The sequence below is a fragment of the Vidua chalybeata genome, chromosome 1, assembly GCF_026979565.1.
Source record: "Vidua chalybeata isolate OUT-0048 chromosome 1, bVidCha1 merged haplotype, whole genome shotgun sequence".
NCBI lineage: Eukaryota > Metazoa > Chordata > Aves > Passeriformes > Viduidae > Vidua > Vidua chalybeata.
This window is the reverse complement of record NC_071530.1, coordinates 71,566,727-71,589,215: the sequence shown is the minus strand read 5'-3', so window position 1 is coordinate 71,589,215 and position 22,489 is coordinate 71,566,727. Positions and strand designations below refer to the sequence as shown.

At 40.4% G+C, this 22,489-nt stretch overlaps 1 protein-coding gene and 1 long non-coding RNA gene across 2 annotated transcripts in view; one reads left to right on the top strand and one right to left on the bottom strand.

Annotated features, from left to right (window-relative positions):
- Window positions 1–22,489, top strand: part of CDH20 (cadherin 20) — a 119,058-nt gene that overhangs the window by 1,588 nt on the left and 94,981 nt on the right. The window lies entirely within an intron of this gene.
- On the bottom strand, window positions 14,589–21,142 carry LOC128793701 (uncharacterized). Its single transcript, XR_008432867.1, has 3 exons — window positions 20,995–21,142; window positions 15,098–15,256; window positions 14,589–14,666 (listed from the first exon to the last, which is right to left on the bottom strand). It is a non-coding gene; the product is annotated as an uncharacterized LOC128793701 (long non-coding RNA).

Genomic DNA, 22,489 nt, shown 5'->3' with positions numbered 1-22,489 from the left:
ATGTGTGCACTTTATTGCCAACTCAGCAGGGATGAAAGCTAATGGTGCCAGCTTTTGTGCTGCTCTAAGACATTTCTCAAGCAGTCACACAAGGCTTTAATGGTAAACTGTTTCGAGTTTTTAACACTGTGATTGTGTCCCTGTTCAGCTCAAGTTCCTTGCAGCGGTGATTCTTTCATGGTAATCTAATGAAATGTTCTCTTGTTACACTGCGTTAGCTATTCCCTGTGACACAGCAGGAAGATACAACCTGCGAGTGTTTGTACTGGAGGTGGTGATAAGTTGTTGAGCAAGATGCACTTACAAGCAACAGAATATGACTTACTGATATTAACTGGAAGATGGCACCCTAGGCAAAAGGTGTTTTGCTTTCCTATGTAGCATGTTTTTCCATATACACATTTGTGCTAAAGAAGGATAATAGTGAATTAATAATTAGAAAGGATGGAAGGATGTTGTGTTTAAAAAGAAAAAGAAAAAACAACTTCGAAAGCAGCCCATAGTCATTTAAGCAAGTTAGAACGATTCCTAAAAGTCTAATACTAAAGGAAGCAGACTTATCATTTGTATAACTTTCTTGACCTTACAACAGTTACATGAAAGACTCATTTGGCTTGGAGATATCTATATAGCTTCCACATCCATCATAAAGAAATAAACAAACATTCTGTAACTGGACAAGGTTTTAAAAGAAATTCAGTTAAGTATAATTTCTGTCACTGCACATGCAAAAATCTAAGAGCTACCCATCATGGGAAAATACAGAAGGAGAGAGCTTTCATTCAGTTCTGAAAAGTAAAGCAGTTTGTTATATTTTGTTGGAGCTGTGTTTGATGAAGGTTTTGACCTGCACTGTCTGAGACTTTTGTGGAAAGACAAGAGATGAGGCATGTTGTCATCTAAAAGTACAAAACTAACATAAAATACTGCAGTCTTCTCTCAGGTCATAGAGTTTAGAAGAGCAAGGACAGAATGATGGCTCCAGAATGGCAAAAATATCTCTTAACAACTGGGTATGTAAGGGCCAATGTTAAGATCCACTTTACAAGCATTTTTATTAAGCTGTTGAATGTGCTCTGTCCTACTACAGTGATACTCAATACTCAGTCTGTGAAGAGTATTCCTGATTTAACAGCAACCTGTATTTGAAAGAATGTCTTCAAGACATTTACCTATTGCTACAGTCTACAGAGGGATGCTGTTAACTTTATTTGCACCTATGTAATCTGAGAAATCTAGGGATGTTCCACTTTCTTACAAAAATCCAAAAAATGTGGTGACAAGTGGTCACATCAGAGACTGTTCAAGTTTCTAATTATAATGTTTTGTCAAAGAGTGTTTCAAAAAATTTGTATGGTGAACTCCTTGCACAAATACCATGTTAAGGTCTAGAACAATTTGAAGATTGGTAATTTTTTTCTTTTTTTTTTTTTTTTTTTTGAAGTGCAAGGGGCTCCTCATTTCTATAATAAAATGCATTGAAAACACAATTTGGTCATCACAGTGAGTTTGGTAAGAGGTCTTTCTTGAATTGTTATAATATGTAGCAAAATACACAGAGAATTACACACTTTTATTCAAGGAAAATGTTTTCCATCATATTGTAGCTAGAATGTTGGATACTATCTTATACCTATCCTTAATACTAGTTTATACTGTTTGAAATGCATAGTACATCTTCATAATAAAATTGCATTGTCACAGACATAATTGTTATTCATAACAAGTAGTCTCACAAACAGATTCCATCCCTTTAAGTATTGAGTCTCAGTCAGGCCAATTATGACTAAATTACTGCGTGTTCTCTCCTGTATCAACTAATTAAAGGGTAATTAATAAAATTATAATTTCATTCCATGGCAATGTCTACATCTGGTTGTCATAGCAAAGATTGTTTGACATATGGTTAAATGGTCAGATACTACATTGTATGAATGCAACATTTGCACAGAACACCTGGCAAGCCAGAGGAATTTAACCCTTAAGACATCAATTTCAAGACTCTGTGTCAATGTGATATTACAGTGGTTTGCTTATTCTCTCCACCTAGTCTTCTTATGCCTTTAAGAAAATTTAGTACTCCAAGTTAATTTAAGTAACTCTGTTGGGGTGGGGGAAGAGTGGGTAGACAACTTGGGATATTAGATTGGAAATGAAAGATAAAATAGTACTGACTTTTCTGTGGGAAATAAAATGGGTGGTTCTAAATTAACTTCTGAGAGCAGACACTCCATTGGTTCTTATATTACTGGGAGCATCCCCTTTTCAGAAAATCAGGCTGAAATTAGCATGGCAACAAAATTACCTTTTTTTTTTTCCTTAGATACAGTTGTATGCTAGGATTAAGACTGTGATTGTTGTCACAACAGCATGAAACAGTCTGCATTGCAGCCTTCCCCCAATGTACCTGTCATATATAGAAAAACTAAAACTTACCTCCTCAAGGAGAGTAACCATAAAATTCACACATGCTAAAGAAATTAAATAATCTTTTATCAAGTCAACTGATTATATGAATAAACGTTTCTCCTGTAGGTAGCTGTTGTACAAAATAACATATGCACGTACTCTGAAGTTATCAGTGGTTGAAATTCTCAGGGCACCCCATACATAGGATTTTATATGTATCTTAAAGGAATCTATATTAGGCCTCATCATTGCATTGAAAAATTTCGACCACTGCTTTTTCAAAGTGTTCAACAGACTGTCTGTCTGTCCTTTAAAACATAAGCTCTAAGTAATGATATTTTAACATTAACTAAATGACAATTTCTTATCTATACTGGGTCAAGCTGAATCCCTCATAAAACTAAAAGCAAGAAGCAACAGGCATAATGTTTTCCTTATTTTTAGAACAAAAAAAAATGCTTAAGAGGGGGAAAATAACCAGTGCTTTTTCCCAAATAGAGCAAAGTAAAAAGGATGTAGTAAACTGCAGGAAGACATGAAAGTCTGTCTTTTCCCATGCAAACGATCCTCAATGAACAGTTCTCCCAGTGAATAGTCAGGGTCGCTCATCACCTCGTATGGTCAGGTGCAGAGTGTGGCCAGTGGTGCTTATAAAGCACTGTTTGTCCGTCTCTCTGAGAGCCTGAGTCCTGTTCCTTGAGAATTTCCAAGCACATGGATCCACCTCATTTTCATTCTACTCGTGCAACTCATTAACACCTGGAAAATCTTTTATAGCATTTAACTGCATCAGATGCACGGTCCGGCACATGTTTTCTTAATAGGGCTTTCACTGTGGTATTGTCAAAGAGCCCTTATGTCACAGCTGGGAACATGAATCTGTCATGTCAGTGCTGTACCTTGGGGTAGACAGTAATAGTGTATGAGTGTGTTTTTTGGAGGAGCTGAACATTTCCATATACTGTGTTAGCAGGGAAGAATGTGAAGCTTGTTCTGCTAAATAAAGATTCAGGCTGGTGCTAGTAGAGTACTTTGTACCATTTAAACACTGCTGCCTCTAAGGCATTGCACTTAAGGAAAGGGAAGTTTGAGGCAAGCAAGAGACATCCTCGTATTTTAGTGGTGTAATGCTGCTAGTTAATGATATGTCATCATTTACATTTCAGTAGGAAAAAAATTGCCAGAGGTTTCTAATTCAGCAGAAACAACCAGAAGTTGATATGAAAGTCCTTACCCTGGGAATATTTGTTTTTAAAATAAGTTTGATTTAAACATATTTGGCAATATAAGAAGGGGAAGAGAAGTAAATGTTTTCTAATTCCGTATGGTTTTTGTGCCCATTAGATCACTGTAAAACCCAGCTTTAAATAGATTACTTTGTAGCTCTGTAACCAGAATGTCTTGGGTAATTAAAAAAAGGATAGAACTGTGAAAACTGACAGCAACGCATGTATAAGACCTACTTTTTTCAGAGGAATTTTTAACATAGTTACATACATTTCATCTGAAAGCTAAACACTTAAAATTCACCATCTACTAGCAAGCATGTCTTGATGGCATTCCAAAAGATAGAGCCCACATTTGAAAAGTGTTTGCAGACTTGAGAAACCGTAACTGTTGTGAAGGAGTTGACTCGGGTACTCATTTACAGAATGAATGGATGAAAGGAGCATTTCATGCAGTCACAGGCAGTTCCAATTTTTAAACTACTTGTTTTGCTTTGAAAAGCATAAGTATAATTCATATGTTAAGAAATAAATTCAAGGTACACTACTAAATGCATTCTGTATGTTAAAAGTGCTTGACTGTGATGATTTTTATAACGGGTCTTCAAAAACCTGAGCATTCAGGGATTGATACCCCAAACCACAACCAGTCCAAGCTTAAGCTGGAACCAGTGAAACACAGAGGTATTTGGGTAATAGGGCTGCCTTCTGAATTTCCCTCTTGGTTTTCTCCTTTTTACCATCTGTGTCATCTTCTGTTTTTTCTAGCAGTGACAGCATTGGGATGCTCTTGTGAGCCCATGCCATTAGATCATGTGCTCACCAAAGAGGGAAGGAATACTGCTGGCTAGGGCTGCCATGGGGCCCCTGGGGAAAACATGTGGATTTGTTTCTCAGTAAGGCCTTTTTGTAAATTATTTTACTTTTTTCAGAAGGACTGATGCCCTTCCTGCTTCGGTGCAGATGCCCAATGGAACAAGCACTCACTGAAAGGTGTAGGGTTTGCCCTGTTGGGTTATGCAGCACCTGACAGCACAGCCCAAGAGGTGCTAAGAGTTTTCAGAAAGGGAGCACACCAGGGCTGAGTTCTTCTGCATGATTCCTTTTAGCAAATCAAAGGTAAAAAATGAGTCTGTGTAATTGGAGTGTGTTGACCCTGGCTGGATCCCAGTGCCCACCAAAGCCACTCTATCCCTTCCCTCAGCTGAACAGGAGAGACAAAATATAAAGAGAATACAGGTCAAGTTGAGGACAGGGGATTACTCACCAGTTACTGTTACCAGCAAAACAGACTCATCTTGGGGAAATCAATTTATTACACAGCTCTTCTCCCCAGACTCTACTTAATTCCAAATTTCTCTGCCTCTCTGTGGAACAGGGGGACAGGGAATTGGGGCTGCAGTCAGTTCATCATACATTGTCACTGCTTCTCCTTCCTCTTGGGAAGGACTCCCAGCACTCTTCCCCTGCTCCAGCATGGAGTCCCTCCCACAGGACTCAGTTCTCCACAAATTCCTCCAATGCAGGTCCTTCCCAAGGGCTGTAGTTCTTCATGAAGTGCTCCAGCGTGAATCCCCTGCAGGACTGATCACAAATCCTGGCAGCATAGGTTACCTTCACCATGGGCTCTCTATACACATCCACAGCAGCCAGGCCCTACAGCATGGGCTTCCCATGGGGGTCACAGCCACCTTTGGGCATCCACTTGCTTTGATTTCATGTCCTACAGGTGCTGCAGGGTCACAGCTGCCTCACTGTGGTCTTCACCAGGGGCTGCAGGGGAATCTCTGCTCCAGTGCCTGGAGAATCTCCTTCCCTTCCTTCTTCACAGACCTTGGTGTCTGCAGAGCTACTTCTCTCATATGTCCTCACTCTCCTCTTCGGCTGCTGTTGCACAAGGGTTTTTTCTCCCCTTCTTAAATAAGTTATCCCAGAGGTGGTGCCATCGTTGATGATGGGCTCAGCCTTGGCCAATAGTGGGTCCATCCTGGAGCCAGTGGACATGGGGGAAGCTTCTGGCAGCTCTCACATAAACACCCCTATACCCCCCCCACCAGCAAAACATTGTCACTCAAATCCAATATAGTAATTAACCTTTGTACATGCCTAGGTATTGCGAGACACAGTCGAGAGCCCTTGCAATATGTCACTTTGTTACTGTGAAGAAAGTTAAGGATTGACAGAAAGGCTTAACTATAAATTTTCTTGCCTGTATGAGTTTAATTTAGAATTGCAATCACGATGTAACATAAATTAAAATAGCAGTAGTAGATCACTGGTTGGCAAATCTCTTAAGAATAATGTAGGTACTTCACTAGATTATGGAGTACCTTCAATGTGCTTAGCCCATTGCTGAAATTAGTCTATTTTTTAAATTTTAAGATACTTTTGAAGTGGAGAGACAGGCTTTAAGAGGTGAAGTTATGGTGGCTCTCTCTGTGATCTAGAAGACTGACTTTTGGAAAGGGGAGCTTCCTTAATGAAAAGAAGCATTTCCCTTCAAATAAAATTTGAAGTTTTGCCCCAAGCATCCTCCAATCCATGCATAATCTGAAGGACATTAACCATTAAAGTAAATATTATGTATTACTTGACCTGCAGGTGTAATATATTAAGGCTTCAGAGCAAAAATATGTTTTTAAGGAAGAGAGTGGAGAAATAAAGAGGAAGTCTGCAGGCCTCCTGAAGGACCTATGAAGGACAGAAAACTGCTTTCCCAGAAAGGGAAGTATGGGAAGACTCTGTATCAGTGATTCCTGAGTGTTTTAATTGGACATTCAGTTTCTTTCAATGTCAAAGGAGGGCTGCATGAAGCAAACAACTACCATACCTCCTGAGAGGGGCTGCTGCTCTGTCTCCTTCAGAAAGTGATATGGAAATGGACAGTCTCCATGTAAAGAATGCATGAGGAGTGAGCACAAGTTGGTAAATTTATTCTAATAGCAATGTTAAACACCATCTTTTCTGGGCACCCTATGGACACCCAGAGGAGATCCTGTCAAATGTCTAGTGCACGTCCTTGATAATGACAAGGGGAAGGTCTACCAGGCCTGTTGGAAAGGCAGCAGTCAGCTATTGACATTATCAGACTGGCTCTGTGACCCACAGCCCTGTACAACTTCTGTCTTGGAGACGCTCCTCAGGAGGAAGGGCCACAAGGAGCAGCTCTGGTAGAACAAGCTCCACATTAAACTCTTGTAGCGGAGGAGGCGCATAGGCACAGTGCTGCAAGGAAGAGCTGAAATCAGCCTTCAAGCAGATGACAAGAGAGGATCTGTCAAACCAGCCTTCAAGAGGACAGAGAGCATGCTGAGACAAAATGATGATAATAGCAACAAAACCTTGAGGAGACTGAACAGAGAAAGAAGCTGCAGGAGGGCAAGAAAACAGGATTTGTATAGTGAGGCAGACAGAAAGAAATGACAAATGTCTTCATAGAATAACAGAGATAAAAGGACAGATCTGATAGGTTGCAAGTATAGAATTTGGCTCTGGCTTGGAAATAGACTAATACAAAAAGAAGACAAATAACTGTTCCACAGGGTTGTAAATGAGCATGGCAGAAAGCAGAGAAGCTTGTGGTAACAGATAAAGATTGGAATAACAGCATCTGGATCCCACAAGAAGTCTCCAGGGTGAGTAAAGAATATTGGGGGGGTTGTTAAAAAAGCATATTCCTTGATTTATATGTGGTTTCGGGTAGTAGCTCATCAATATGCCAAGAGAAAGGTGATTGTCAGCAATGCGTTGTAGATATTAGGGCTATATACAAAATGTAACCATTGTACAGAAATGTTGGTCTGAACAATGGCTAAACTTTTTTTTTTTTTGGTGTAGTATAGACTTAGGAAAGGTGAATCCTTGTGAGGGTGAGCTCAGTGGTGCTGCTAAAGGCACTGTGAAATACACTGTGGCTGAGGATCCACTCTTCCAGGTGGGCTCCTGCTGTCTCATGCCCAGGGTACATCTCAGCGTGAAGTGGAGGACAAAGGAACTGGCTGCTAGATTTAAATGTGTAGGAGCAATAATGGAAGTGAAGGAGAGAAGGAAAAGAGAACAGCTCAACACTGAGCTGTCAGTCTCTGCCTGTCTATTTTCCTTGCCTGTTTGGCCCATGTAGCTCTTCAAGGGCCCTGGTTTGCTGTCCTGCTGCTCTGTGCAAGAGAAGGGGCTCCCATTAAACACTCATTTGTATTACAGCCTGCTAAATAGGTGACTGTTAGTGAGGCAATGAATCAGCCATGGCTAACAGCCGTGATAGCCAGTATAGCTAATAACTTTTCCCTACTACTGTTTGCTATCTCCACCTCACTTGTTTTTCACCCTTGGGAGAAAGAGCTCCATTGCATTACCTCTGTAATCCCCTGCTGGGCTCTACAGGTGTTTATGCAGAGCAAACATATATGCTTGTGTGGCGGGTAGGTGTTAATTTTTTACTACAAATTCCTAGTCTCAAAAAATGCATTCCCATTAAATTCTGCTGCCACTTTAATCCTGTTGCAAATGAACCCTTTGACTGTGAAGTCCTTGTCTTGTTGAAACATCAATAATTAAAATATCAAAAATAAACTATAAGCTGTTCTGTTTTCTCCTCCATTTTGTCAATTTAGTAAAACATCAGTAAAATGATCATAGATAACCACCTGACACTGGGGTTTTTTGCAGTTTGTTCTCTTACTTTTCTGAGTGTTTAAGTGTTAATACCTTTGCAGTGGGCAAAAAGTAGCTGTCCCAGAAGAACATGGCTAAGAGTTTTGAAACTGCTGTAGGATCTGGACACTTAAGTTCCCATTATTTTTAATGATCCCTGAGCATCCAAATTCCCCATGTAGTTACAGTTACCTACCAAATTGTCCTCAAAGAGTTGGTGGACCAAAACTGTTTTTATTCTGAGATAAATTGCCTTCTTTTCTCTGGAAACTTATCAAGTTATTTATTGAAGAGGTAATTACCAAATGTCATAACAGATTTGACTTACTAGCTGTAAATAGCCAATCTGTCAACCACTACATGCATTCAAAAGCATTTTTAAGTCCACTCGTCAGGTTTTTTTGCCTCTTTAGGAACTATCTAGAGGGGACTGAACCATTTAACATCTGATTTAAAATATCACCTTATGCAGGATGATTGTTTTATTGGAAGACAACCTTTGCAAGGCTCCAGAAGAGTTAGAAGAATGTCTGTGTTCTGTGTTAAAGGTTTGTGTCTTCTCTGGCTAAAGAGATCTTTCCTGTTCTGTATCCTCATGGACTATTCAGACACTGAAATCGTTGCCTTCTTAAACTTCTTTTTGTAATAATTTACTCATCACGGTACCATTTCACAGAGTTGGCCTGTTACTGTGTCATTAACATAACACAGGGAAGTAAAAATATAAATTAGAAACTTATTTTCTACAGAGATTTTTCATTTTTTGGTTTACTGTGTAGATGGAGACAACTCAAAAAGCATCAACCCAACTACATAACTCTACCTCTGATAGTAAGTTTAAAAATCATACAGTCCTTTAATGCTCACCATCTCCTTAAGGATAAGAAACACAAGGTAATGTAATGCTGCATAATTGAATGTTCAGCATTAGAAAATTTCTAATCAATGAAAAAAGGGTAGAAAGTGGGGATTTTTTTTGGAAGCTTAATACTAGATGAAAGTATTTAGAATGGAGATAATATCAGTGAACTGCAAAGGAGGATGCATTTCCAAATTCTGTCCATATTGACCAATAAACAATTTATGGAGAGAACGCAAACAAACCCTTAGAATATTTTAAGATCATAGCTTCTGACAAGTATACTTTATTTATGACTTTGCAGTACATTCTTCTCCAATAATGTTTAGAGGAAATAAAAAGGGAAAGGGGAAGACACAGCATTCACAATGTTTACAGTGTTTTATCCTCTTGTCCTCTGCCATGTGTGGGGTATTGCCAACATAAGTTGATCAGATAACCTCAATGTTCCTGTCTTATATAAAACCCTGGAACTAGAAGAAGTCACAGATGTTTAAGGAATAAATGTTTAAGGAATAGGACTGCAGAAAATGGTGCTCCTTTATCTGAAACTTGTGCAGTACTGGTGCTAGTGAATGAGTGCTGCCAGCGCAGCCAAGTGAGCCTGGGTGAAAAAGGAGGCAGAGATGGGGTGGGATAAGTGTCCAGCCTTAGCACAATTTCTGCCACCATTGGACACTCTACTGCCAAAGCCAGTGGTTCACAATCTGATGGGATTATATGCCTAGATAAGAGCAATATTTGAGTTTAGCTTTGGATCTGCTGACACAACAGGGATCTTTTAGCTTTTGTCCACAGAGTGAATCTGAGTGCTTGAGGAAGTTTAGGTTTCTGAGACTGAATCACCAGACAAAGGTAAAACTTCTATTATTAGTTATAATTTGTGGTTTAGAGGTGCCTGCAGGTGTTGAGTAATATGCAGATTCCCCTGCAGTACAAACACACAGTTTGCAGTCCAAATACCGGAGCTGGGAGATCACAGTTCTGTTTTGTCAAAGCTTAGATTTCAAAATCATCATGTTTTTGAGGGAAACCAAAGCCTTTAGGAAATGCTCAGACAAAAGACCTGTCAGAGCAATCACACTAAGTAATGAAGAGGTCAAGATTGTTATTTGTGTCTCAAAGTGCCAAGAAGGAGCCCTGATCTGAGAAATCTTTTCCTGGAAAAGGTTGAAGTTCTTATGTTTCTGTTGGGAAAAAAAAATGCTTTTTTTGCTTGAAGAGAATATATCTCAAAAACCAAAATGCTGTTGAACACAAGGCAGAGTGAAGGTAAAACAAGCCCAGAGAACAGTGTGGCCATCAAGGAAAAAGGCAAGAGAAAAACCAAACATTGGAGTCAGCCCCTGGTTCCCAATCCAGTACCATGAACTTGCCATCCCAGTTCACCAGCCATTTGCTTCTTTTCAGCCTAGGCCAAAGTTTCTGAGAAATGGGCTGTAGTCCCTGGGATCAGGAGGGCAGCAGCCCTCTTTGCTTTGGACACCCACCAGTGATTCCACATGGCCACAGGACTGAGGGGTGCAGGCGTACACCCCGCTGTACCAAGAGTCCCTTTGGACATCACAATGTCTTGGGATGAGGCCTCCACACCAGCCCATAGCCAAGGAGGGCTCCCTTTCTGGGGAGACCCTCTGCTGTCTGAGTACCCCTTCCTAGGGCAGCACTGCTTCCATTGCTGGACACACACTGTTGTGAAAAACCTGGAGTAGAAATAATAAGGAGGGCCTTAACAGTATTGTCTGCTTTAAAAGATACCCTGACAGTGTTGGTTAACTAGACAAGTGTGCCTCTAACAAACCCATCAAGCTTGATAAATGGTTCTCTATTAATATCCTAATTTTGCTGGATCTCATGAGCAGCTTTTGGAGTTCAGAGGCAGAAAAAGACTGCTTGAAAGATGGCTCTTACAAGAAGCTAATTGCATGCAGGGTTTTCAGAAATATTAGGTCAGTTTCTGTTCAAAAGTTGGGTGCCTGTTCTTTAGTGGCAACAAAATTAATTCTTCTGGGCTGGGGGAGAAAAAGAAGTACTTTGATTTTTACCAGTTAATGTACTGCTGAGTCTTACTTCAAATAAGTTCAAAATTTTTAGTTTTAAAACAGTCCAGAAAGGAAGGGATATAATTTCAAGGATGAAAGATGGTGCAAAATAATTGCAACAAAATTGATTGTGTTGGAAGCACTGTGTTTATATGACTTTTGTAAAATACTGGTTTTTTAATGCTAATATTTCAGCAGCAGAGAAGAAATATTGCAGTTCAGTTCTCTTCTGGACACATACATAAAAATACCATTTACACCAGTACAGCAATGAAAACAATGTGATTTAAGTGGGGAAAAGATCTTGCCCCATAGGCCATGTTTTAGTTCTAATTACAACCCATCTATCTTAAAGATCCAGGATTTACTGTGTAAGGACAGACTGGTGTCTGGGACAATGACCCATGTCATTATTTCAAAGAAAGATGTAAAGAACTTTTACAACATGGCATGTCTCTGTTACTCCGCTCTTTAATACCATAATGCAAGCTCACTGGTTTCAATGGGGTTATGTTGGTGCAATGAGAATACATTTCACTAAAAGAGGGTCTGAGTTCTCTTTGTAGTAAGCAACTGATTTTTGATTGCTTGATTGTCTCTGATTTTTTTTTAATTAATTTATTGTTACTGTTCTGTTACAAAGATGACCCCACCAACCTCTGGCTTGGTCTATTCTATACATCATGCTAGACCTTGCACAGATTCCCAACGAGGTCTCTACCTTATTTAACATTTTATAGAAAAATATTCCAGCATGCTTCTTGATTTCCAGTTGTAAAATAATCTTTAAAATCAATATTACCATGAAAATAATTATAAAAAGAGTTGCTTATAAAACATACTTTTATAACTTGAGGGCATGAAGAAAGATTCATCTCAAATGCTTTTCAAAGTCCTTTCTTATTTACAAATCACACTGAGTTTCTAAGTTGGATACTAGTCTTCTTACCTGATATTCTGCCTTGATAGTCACACTCAAAGGATGCAAAAAAGCAAGTTGTAAAAAACAACTAGGTTTGATCACTAAAGTGTTCAATTAAGTATTTTTATGTTGTGCATTAAATTTGAAAATATTCGTAGTGGAAATAGACCTTTTAGTAAAATGTTCCACAGGAAAATCTGGCTGGCATATATATTTTGTAATTGGGATGAGATGTTGCATTGGTGGGAAGCCTCTTGCGAACAGCCACACCATGAGATTCTCATGTCTGGTGGGGTTCTAATTCTGTCTGGGGAGAGGGATCCATAGGCAGATAGAGACAAGTGGATCAAGAATATCAGCTCTCAGCTGTGGCCATCTGAAGTTGGAGTGAAGGAGCAAGATCACTACACCCGTCTTGCTCCTTAACACTAAACATTTTTTTTCTAAAATTTCCAAATTACCTATGTCATGCCATAGATGTTAAAGTTTTTGCCTTTTTAAACTGATTTTTAAGAGCTCCGTTGAAAGATAAATTGCATTATTTGGGATTTTTAGCCTGACATAAGAAATGCCAAATGCTATAACTTCTTGCAAGATGGAAATTCTGTTTTTCAATTGGATATAAAAATTGTATGATCATAGTAAATATTCTATCTTAAATCTCTTGTGAAAGGAAAACAATAGGCACTGTTATATTTTTCTTGGTCTTAGCTAATCTAGACTTCTTAGTCACAGTGGGGTTGCAACCATCACTGTGTATGTGTGTGTGTGTGTGTCTGTGTGTGCAAGACTGGAGAAATCCCAGTCATCTGAACTTGTGTTCCTTCACGCAGAAGAATACCTTCATTATTAAATCCTTCCAATGCCAGTATTCTATAATACTGAACTCTGGGAAATGTGTCAATTAAAAACATAATGAAAGGCAGAATGAGTAACCTAAAAAAGAATCTCCTTCATGAATGCAAAAGGCTTTGAGTATTTGGGAATCAGCCTTTCCCAGTGAGATGAGCCCTTCCAGTGGGATGAGGAGCAGGAAATTCCAAACATTCCTTGGTTAAGGAAAGTGAAAATGACAGTCTCCTAATGCAGGGTGAGAGTTCCTGCCCTCTCATTTTTATCCCCGGAAGACTGATCCAATGAATGTGTTAGTGCTATTTTTTTTTCTGATGATTTCAATTTGATCCTTATACTGCAGTTCTGCCACATATGTCTTCTTTCATAGCCTTCTTTTTCCCTGTCTTACTTGATAATGACCCTAAAGTGGGCTTGCATTTACATGTGCTTTTAGCCTGAGCTCATCCACAGAATTGAAATGCAGAAGTACTGTTTTGTGCAGCCCTTAGAAAGACAAAGGCATGAGGCTAGAAAAGTGGCATGTGCCTTCCTTTTTGTACTTCTTTCCTGATCTAACCTGAAGCTGTGCAATAGCCTTTAAATGTTTCCTGAGCATCCTTGCATCTCTAACGGCACATTTGCCCACTTACATGTTTCAAAACACATTGATAACCTTTCTTCTGTGTTTCCCTGTTTGGAGACAACCCCTAGGCTGTAGGATGTTAATCAGAGGAGTAGGTTTTGCTTTGTGTTGTCCCAGAATGTAACACAACAAAGCAACAGGCTCCTTTGAAATGTGATAGGTAGGCAAGTGCTCAAAGCTGGACTTGAACTGCTTTTGCAAATGGAACAGATGCAATTTTCCAGTACATTATCATTTCCAGCTCCCTGTGACAGTCTGTGAAGTTTGCACCTTTCTATCAGCTCTAGCAGCCAGCAGGAAGCTGCACCTTCTGGGAAACCAGGCTGAGACTTTGACACTAACTTCCTCAGAAACTGATGACCCCACCACCTTCTCCTTCACAAGCAAGGTGCTGCACTTGTTTTCCTTCCCAACATACCCAACATGTAGATTTAAAACAACAAAAACAAAGTCATGGCAAAACAAAACAAAAGAAACAAAGCAAAACACTACAATGCATACCCAGTTCTCCCTTGGGAGGAGGATGAGAGGGAGAACACTACATGGCAGATGTTGGTTGTTTAATGCTCTACAGAAAGACAGTCAGATGCTACAGTGATGTTTGACCCCATGGGGAGCAGGGTAAAACAACTTCCATGCCCCCCTCTTCAGTAGCATGAGAAACAGGGACGATGTGCAGGTGGAAGCAGTCAGGCTAAAAAAATGACCAGGAACAAGTACCAACACTAAGCAGCCTTAGTGCTTCCACTAGGTCAAATCCTTGCTTTGGAGGATTTAAGTAGGACAGAGCCCTATACTGGGTTTCTTTCTGGCCATGGGTTCCACTCCTGTGTGCACATGCGTGTGTGCAAGCATCACCCAGTCTAGTCCAGGCAGTGAACACAGCAAAAGTTCAAAGCTTTTGCATTCCTCTTCATCGTTTTTTTTTAAGGGACTGTGTCTGATCTTTGCTTTTCATCCTTGGATTTATTTGGAAGCATTTCTCTTCCCATTTCTTCATGTGGCAGGTTGCATGCAGATTCGTTTTTCTGGTATTCAGTGACCGTCCGCATTGCTTTGTACTTAGTTTACATCTTCATGCCTGTAATGAAACCGAGACTTGAAGGAATAACTGGATAAGCAGGTCTCTCTCTCCAGCTGTCATGTCTAGTTGTGGCAGAAAACTGGTGTTTCATTGTAAAAGATGTTAATTTCAATCTGAGCTGTGGCTGTGTTGAGAGGAGCATAAAAGGAATTCTTGATTATCTATATCAGTACCGTTGTCCCCGGGGACAGGCTCTGAATCTTCAGATCACATATGGCAAGAGTGCTGTGATAAAATATGCATCAATAAAACTTTGCAATTTATGATAATAAAGGAGTGGAAAGTTTTATACACTGTGATAATTATTCCTGACTGGTATTTTTTCCTTCCTTTCGTTCTTCTGTATGCCTTTGTGCTTAAGCCTTTTCTTCATGTTGTAGCAATGATTGCATCATTGAAACCACAGGTTCACAAATTGGGGGGCTCACCTTGTTTCTAGATCCATTGACCTTCTGTAGCCATCAGTTCACTTCTAAAGCAGCTGGAATTTGCTATCTCTGGGAAGGTTCTGCAGTGCTGTGACTCCTCACTCTTCTTCCTCTTCTGTGCATGCACACATGCTACATGCAGCATGGATTTCAGAGTAGCTTCAAAAAAGGATCAAATTATATTCCTCTGATCTTTCTTTGCATATCTTATTACTATAATCGATGAGAGAAGCGTACGTTTACATGAAGGTAACATTTATCCCATACTGCATGTCACCTGCACTGTTTTAAATTTATTTAATCTAAATAGAATTCTTATTCTTTTGAAGTAGGAGAAATAATTCTATGTTTACACTCACAGGAAGTAAACAGTGGACTATTAAATAAAACCAATATATTTTCTGTGACCTTATTTTTTTTCTTCCTCCGCTCATTGTAGCTTTGGTGGCCGTCCTGTGAGAGAGCCTGTCTTCTGCTTTGGCACACTTGACAGCAATTAATCATACAGCTTGAAATGCATGGCCTGGCAGTACAAACCTTTTGCATGCTTGGGCTCTGCTGACTTCAAAGGGACTTCCACATGCAGCGTTTACAGGCAACTCCCCTTTTCTGAACACCCTCAGTGACATGTTTGCACAGCGTCTCGCGCTGTGGGATCCCAGGCTTTACTGGGACATCTAAGCCCTGCTGCAACACAAATAGTCGTTAGTCCCATCTGTCTCCTGTTCCCCTTTTGTTGGTTTTTTTTTTTCTCTTCTCAGTATTTTGCTTCAGCTGGCCTGCAGGAAATAAATCATCCACTCTTAACCTTTTCCAGGCTCATTTCTCCACAATTAAGGATGAGCTGTGAAACTAGTTAGGAGAAACAGCGTAGCCACCAAGCTATCTCAAGAATGTTTCCTTTACTCCTGTTCACACCACTAAATTGTGAGTTCCTGTGCAGTGGTAGCAAAGTGCATATCTTGACACATGTACTTACTTCCTATCAGCTTCAATAGTACTTGGTCACCTGCCTGAGGTTCAGTATGTGCTCAGAGGTTTTGCATGTCTGGGTACCAAGGCCCTCCCTCACAAAATCCATAACTATTCAGTCTTGCATGTTCAGCCTTTTTCCCAGATTTCTGCAGGTGCTTGAACATCATCAAAGGCAGTAAGATTTAGATCATTTGTGTAAGTGCTTAAGTGGACTTTGACATCTATAAAAGTTCTGCTGAATCTGGACCTGCCTGATTAAAAGAACCCAAACATTTAGCAAAAAGAATAAGAAGGCTATTTGCAAGCACATTTTTTTTTTTGTACAGCAGCAGTTAAAAAGACTAAATGTAAAACTATTAGTTCCACATTAAAGAATGATGGGAGATTTAGGTTACAAAAATAATAATTTCTAATTCTACAGATGTAAGGAAAACTGGACGATAAGGCCAGCAGTGAAAACAAAAGGGATAATGTGAAGGGTTTTCTGCCTCTGCACTTGGGTGAATTAATAGGAAATTAAAGACTGTTAGAAAGTTGATTGAATTTTGTTTCTTAACTTCTTCATTTTTCATTAAGGTGATCCTAAAAGCAGGTGGCTTTCAATTAGTTTTGTTCAGTGCTGGCTAAAGTTGTAATGATCTTAGGGAGAGTGAAAGAAAAGAGATTTATTGCAGTCGGGATAAGCTAGGCCAGGCAAAGAGACAGAGTACATAACCACTAATTAACTCATGTAGTCATTAAAAAAAAAAAAAAAGAAAAGGAGGAAGAAAAAACAATGTGCAACCTGAAAGAGGATTGTAAAGCCTCTCTGCACTGCAGATCAGACCCTTGAGCTTTCATTACACTGTGCATATCATATTAGATGGTATATATGAGCCAATTGCATATAAATCACATTCTCCCAATGTTGCAAGTCCTTGTCACAGAGCATATTTAATTTAACATTGTAATATTTATTTTCTAAAGTTCTAAGTAGGCCAAAACATACCCAGTAAATTGAGTGCTCTGCCACAGCACAGTGCCTGACCTACACTCCAGTAGAAAATTAACCCTATTTCATCTTCATAGTGACCCTATGCCAAACAGCTATTCCAGATGCTCCATTCCTGCCCTTCACTGACTTAGCAAAGTGAAGCTGTAGTGATTTTGACTAATTCAGTTTGGACTTTTAATTACATCTATTCCATTCATTTGTTTCCACTTAAAACCATCGTGTTGTGGTTGGGTGGCTTGCAAGCAAGCTTTGCTTGGTCTTAGTATCCTTTAGGGACAGGCTTAAGCCAGAAGGCGTGTATGTCTGTTGAAGCCATGTCAAATGGGAACTGCTATCTCAGATTTGAACTACAAGGCTTTGTTTTCTAACACAAAGGGTCAAAGTCTGGCTAGTTATTTCCACGTGTCCCTTCCCCCTCTCACTCCCATCAGGATTATTTTAAATTCACATTATGGATGAGCGTTTGTGTGCATATGCACAATTCACTGGAAAACAGAGGCTCTTTATTGTTCAAAGCTTCTCTAGAAGTGACTTGTTTCAGGCATCCCTCTCACAACCATTCACACATCTCTAAAACCAGAGAGATTTCAGTCAATCTGCTAACAAAGTCTGTTTTCAGACACCATGTGGAGAAACCTGAAATGCTTCAAGCATTTTTATAATCTGATTTTTCCTTATTGTTGATAAGAATTAGAAGAAATTGATTAAGAACATTTGTGTTTATTTTGCTATTATTTGAGGGATTAATACTATGTTTTGTAGTACATCACACATTAATACTGTGTTTTGTAGTGCATCACAATCAAACTGTTTCTTCCTCTCCTCCCATGATTAACAGAGATTGTATCTGATTTTTGTAATGTTTTCTACATGTGTAGAGCAGGGCATATTTGGACTGCAGCAAAGGTGCAAAGTGAAAAGGCTGCAGAGAAGACACCAAGATAAGAAAATCTGAGTCTTCTCACTGACCTCTTGCCAGGCACAAATGAAAATGTTTGATGACAAAATCTATCAAATTTCCTCTATCTTGTGCAAGCAAATTATTCCTAAGTTAGAGTGTCGAAGGAAAAGATGAATTTTATTTTTTTTTTTTTTAAACCATGGATTTATCAAAGTCAGGTGACTTCTGGTTTTGACATTACAGGCACGCAAGTAAAGCTTTGCTGTCAATTCTTAGCTCTAGTACAACTCTGCTTATGAAGAAAAATTGGACCATATGGGAGCATATGGAAAAAACAGAAGGTTCGTATTTGTGGGAAAGTACCTCCTACAGGTGGCATTGCAATTAACCTTGTGGGTCCAGAGTACACACGTCACTCAAGTGTGCACAGGTGCCATGTCCCTGCATGGGACAGGAGCACGGCTCCCATGCCAGGACCACCAGGAGCCACCTGGCCCTCAGGCCACCTTTCCCCACCATGTGTCTGCTGACAGCCCTGCTGCCCCACATCCCACAGGCACCCAGTGGCCAAGGTGGAGGGTGTCCCCTCAGACCTGGGGCCGTGCTGTCGGGTAGTGCTGTGCTCTCCCGCTAACCCTGTGGAAGTAGTGTTTGGGAGGCCGCTTGCTCTCAACCCATGATTTCCCACACCCCCCGTCCTGGCACAATCCCACTGCCCAGGGTCTTGCCAGCTGGGAGAGGAGGGAGAAGCTGTGTCACAGTCTGGTTGGCCCCGCTCCTCTTAGTTGCCCTGGCTGTTATCAAAGGGCTGGTAGGATGTGACGTAGTAGCCATTTGGCACCCTCCTTCCCATATTTTGGGCAAAGCTGGGTGTGTATCTGCATAAGACAAAAGTTTGTGGCCACATGTCCTTAACCCCATCAGCAGCTGAGACCATGCTGACTGTGCCCTGGGCATCTTAGCATAGGGACAACAAATAAAAATGAGGAGTAGCCGTATAGACAGAGCATCATGTGCCTGGGATATTGGCATATATGTTAGGGGAATGGGTGGAGCAAATGTTTTTGGAACTGTGAGCTCAAAAGAGAAAATAGGAAAAGATGGGATGGGGTAGAGCTTGGGCAAAGGGTTGGATCCATGTTTTTCCTCCCAGCATGATTGCCAAATAAATTTCATCAAGAATTGTTGAAGAGGACAAATTGAAGTGGATTGAGAACTGCCTGAACAGCAGATCCCAGAGGGCTGTAATCACTGTCACAGGATCTAGTTGGAAGCCTGTCACTGGTGGTGTCCCCCACCAAGGTTCAGTACTGGGCTCAGTATTGTTTAACATACTCATCAATGACTTGGATGAAAGGGCAGGTGCCTCCCCAGCAAGTTCACTGATGGCACAAAGCTGGGAGGAGTGGCCAATACCCCTCAGATGGACCTCAACAGGCTGGAGAGAGGTAAATGGGCAGAGTGCAACTTTCTGAAATGTAATGAGGGCAAATGCAGGGTCCTGCACCTGGGGAGGAATAACCCCATGGACCAGCACAAGCTGGGGGCCAAACTGCTGGAAAGCAGAGAAGAACTTGGGGTTCCTGGTGGACAACAAGCTGCCCATGAGCCAGCAGTGTGTCCTTGTGGCAGAGAAGGCCAAAGGTATCCTGGGGTACATTAGGAAGAAAATTGTTGCCACCAGGTCAAGGGAGGTGATCCGGCCCCTCTGCTCAGCCCTGATGAGCCCACATCTGGAGTGCTGTGTCCAGTTCTGAGCTCCTCAGTACATGAGAGACAGGGAGCTCCTGAAGCATGTCCAGTGGAGAGTGACAAAGGTGATTGAGAGGTGGAAGTATCTCTCTCATGAGGAAAGGCTGAGGAAATTGCACTTCTTCAGCCTTGAGAAGAGACGACTGAAAAGGGACCTCTTTATTGTCTGTAAGTATCTGAAGAGAGAGTGCCAAGAGGATGGAGACAGGTTCTTGGTTTTTCCAATAGGACAAGAGTTAATGGGCAGAAACTGGAGCACAGGAAGTTCCACCTGAATAAGAGGAAAAGTTTCTTTACTGTGCAGGTGACTGCAGACTGAACAGATTGCCTAGGGAGGCTGTGGAGTCTGTCTCACTGGAGATTTTCCAGAGTCACTTGGAATCAGTCCTGCGCCATGTGCTCTGGGATGACCTTACTTTAGCAAGGAATTTCGACCAGATGACCCACTGTGTATCTTTTCCAGCCTGACCCATTCTGTAATTCTGTGATTCTGTGAAGTACGTCTTAAATAACAAGAACCAGCACAGTCAAAATGTCCTCACCTTTGAAAGGATTTGAAGCTTTTGCATAGCTTTAATAAATGCAATTTGCAGGAAAAGTGCAGTGTTTTAAAATAAATTATGCTCACAGAGTCACATGCTGTGATTTATCTTTAAGCATCCTCATGCAGTGTGGTGTATTAAATTTCAACCTGGGCTCTCAACTGTTCAGTTAATGTAGATAATTAATTTGATTATCATTCAGTCAGGCTGCTTTGTGACTGAAACAGTCCCCTATTGTTGCTACAAATATTTCAGTTAGCTTGTATGAAGAAATTATAATTTCTCTCTTTTTGGTTTTGTTTTTTTTTTGTTTCCTTGTTTGTTTTATTTTAGTTTTGTTCTCACTATCTTTCTTTCTGGCAGTGAGTTGTTCTAAAGTACATAGTGTTGGATTACTAATGCTTCCCCCTAATGCTTTAATAGGTTTCTTTGAGCACACAGTTAGTATTCATTCTTAGCTATGCATACATCTTCTAGTCACATTAGGTGACCCTTTTTTCTTTTCTTTTTCTTCATGCAGAAGATAGAGGAGGAGAACTGTGGGCGCCCTGTGTATTACACTGCAGTTCTTAATGAATATATGTGCATTACTTACTAATTGTAAAAAGCTGTCTGGCTACAGTATACAGGATGAAAAGTGTTATGCATTAGTAGACTACATTCTGTTACACTTCTTGGCTACAAAATTTTATACTAAGTACATTACTTTAAAATTAGAGCAGAATGTAAGTACCTAAATACAGTTGATGTGATCACCCTATTTACTTCTTGTGACAAAACAAGTGGAGTTTGTTTTTTCTAGCATCCATTAGATGTACTCTGCTGTAAAAATTCCACAGAGTTCCAGAGATGGAGGCAGCTTTATGTGTTGTCACCACATCAGGCATGGTAGGCAGCCTGCACACCACACATCACTGAGGAGGCCCAGTCCAGCCTTGCATGGGAACGTGCTCACTGCACCTCTGACCAGCAAAGGGAGATGAGTGAGAAGAAGTAGGAGCCCTTGTTGGTCCACATGGTGAAGCTGGGCAAGATTTTGGACCCATAACTTTACTTCAGATGTGTAAGCCTGTCCAGTGAAGGGTATTGATCTGCTCATAAGACTTGTTGTGTGACATCAGCACTGCTCTCTGTTACCATGCACTGCACTCTTCTGACGAGTTCCTGCAACAACACTGAAATCCCTCTCTAGGGAGCTTGTTCACATATGTCACGGTGAGGAAAGCAGAGCAGAAAAAACATAAAGAGATAAGGCTTTTTTAAGTGATGGGGTCCTTTTTCCCTTTCAAGAGCCACTGCAGACTTTGAATCAAGGGTGTTCAAGTTATTTTTTTTATCCAGGATAGAAATTCCACCTTGAACTTCTAATAATAGCTTAGCATGGATTGTTGATTTCACTTATGAAAAAGGCCTCTGAAATTGTGTTCAGTCTTGTCTCAAGCCTTCAGGAGTATTTCTTCCCAGTTTATGGAGTGCACTGCAGTGGATGCTAGTAAAACAAATTATTTCATGAAAGTGACTGGTAGACTGCAAGGAAAAGAAAGCCCTTTCTCATCTGCCTAAATGAAATAGTTACATTCCCTGACTTGTCCAGTTCAGAGCAGTGGGCAATGTTTGCTGCAGAAGGGTATCAATGACAGCCTGTAACAAATGTGTTCCTTTTTTCTTTGCCTTTCCCCTGCTGTGGAATGGGCATGTCTTAGAAAGGTTATGGGAAAAAGCTGTGATTGTGGAAGTGCAGAGATGTCCCTGACAGCAGACCTCAGTCATTATAATGCCAGGCTTCAAGCATGAAATATTTGCTTATAAAGGTACAATTGAAAATTATCAAATGTATCTTAAGCATCAGGACTTAATCCAGCTTCACTGAGATTAATGTCAATTTTGGCACCGAATTCCTTTGAAATATTAGGCTCACCAATGCACATAGCAAAGGGTAGACAGTATCAGTAGACCTTGGAGAAAAAAGGAGCTAAGCTACATCTTACACTGCTATTATTTATTATTAAAAGCCATTTCTAAAACCATTTCTAAAAGAGTGCTGGGTACTAGGGTACAGAAATGTGTAGAAAGACTCAACCCATGCAGCAGAGAGCTTCAAACTCTAAAGCACCAGGCCTTGGTCTCTGTGGAAAGATTTTTTCAAAAATTATAAGCTTTTTTTTTTCCCCCTTATATTTGACACAGCCAAAAAATAGTCACAGATCTTCTTGTCGGGGTCTGTATGA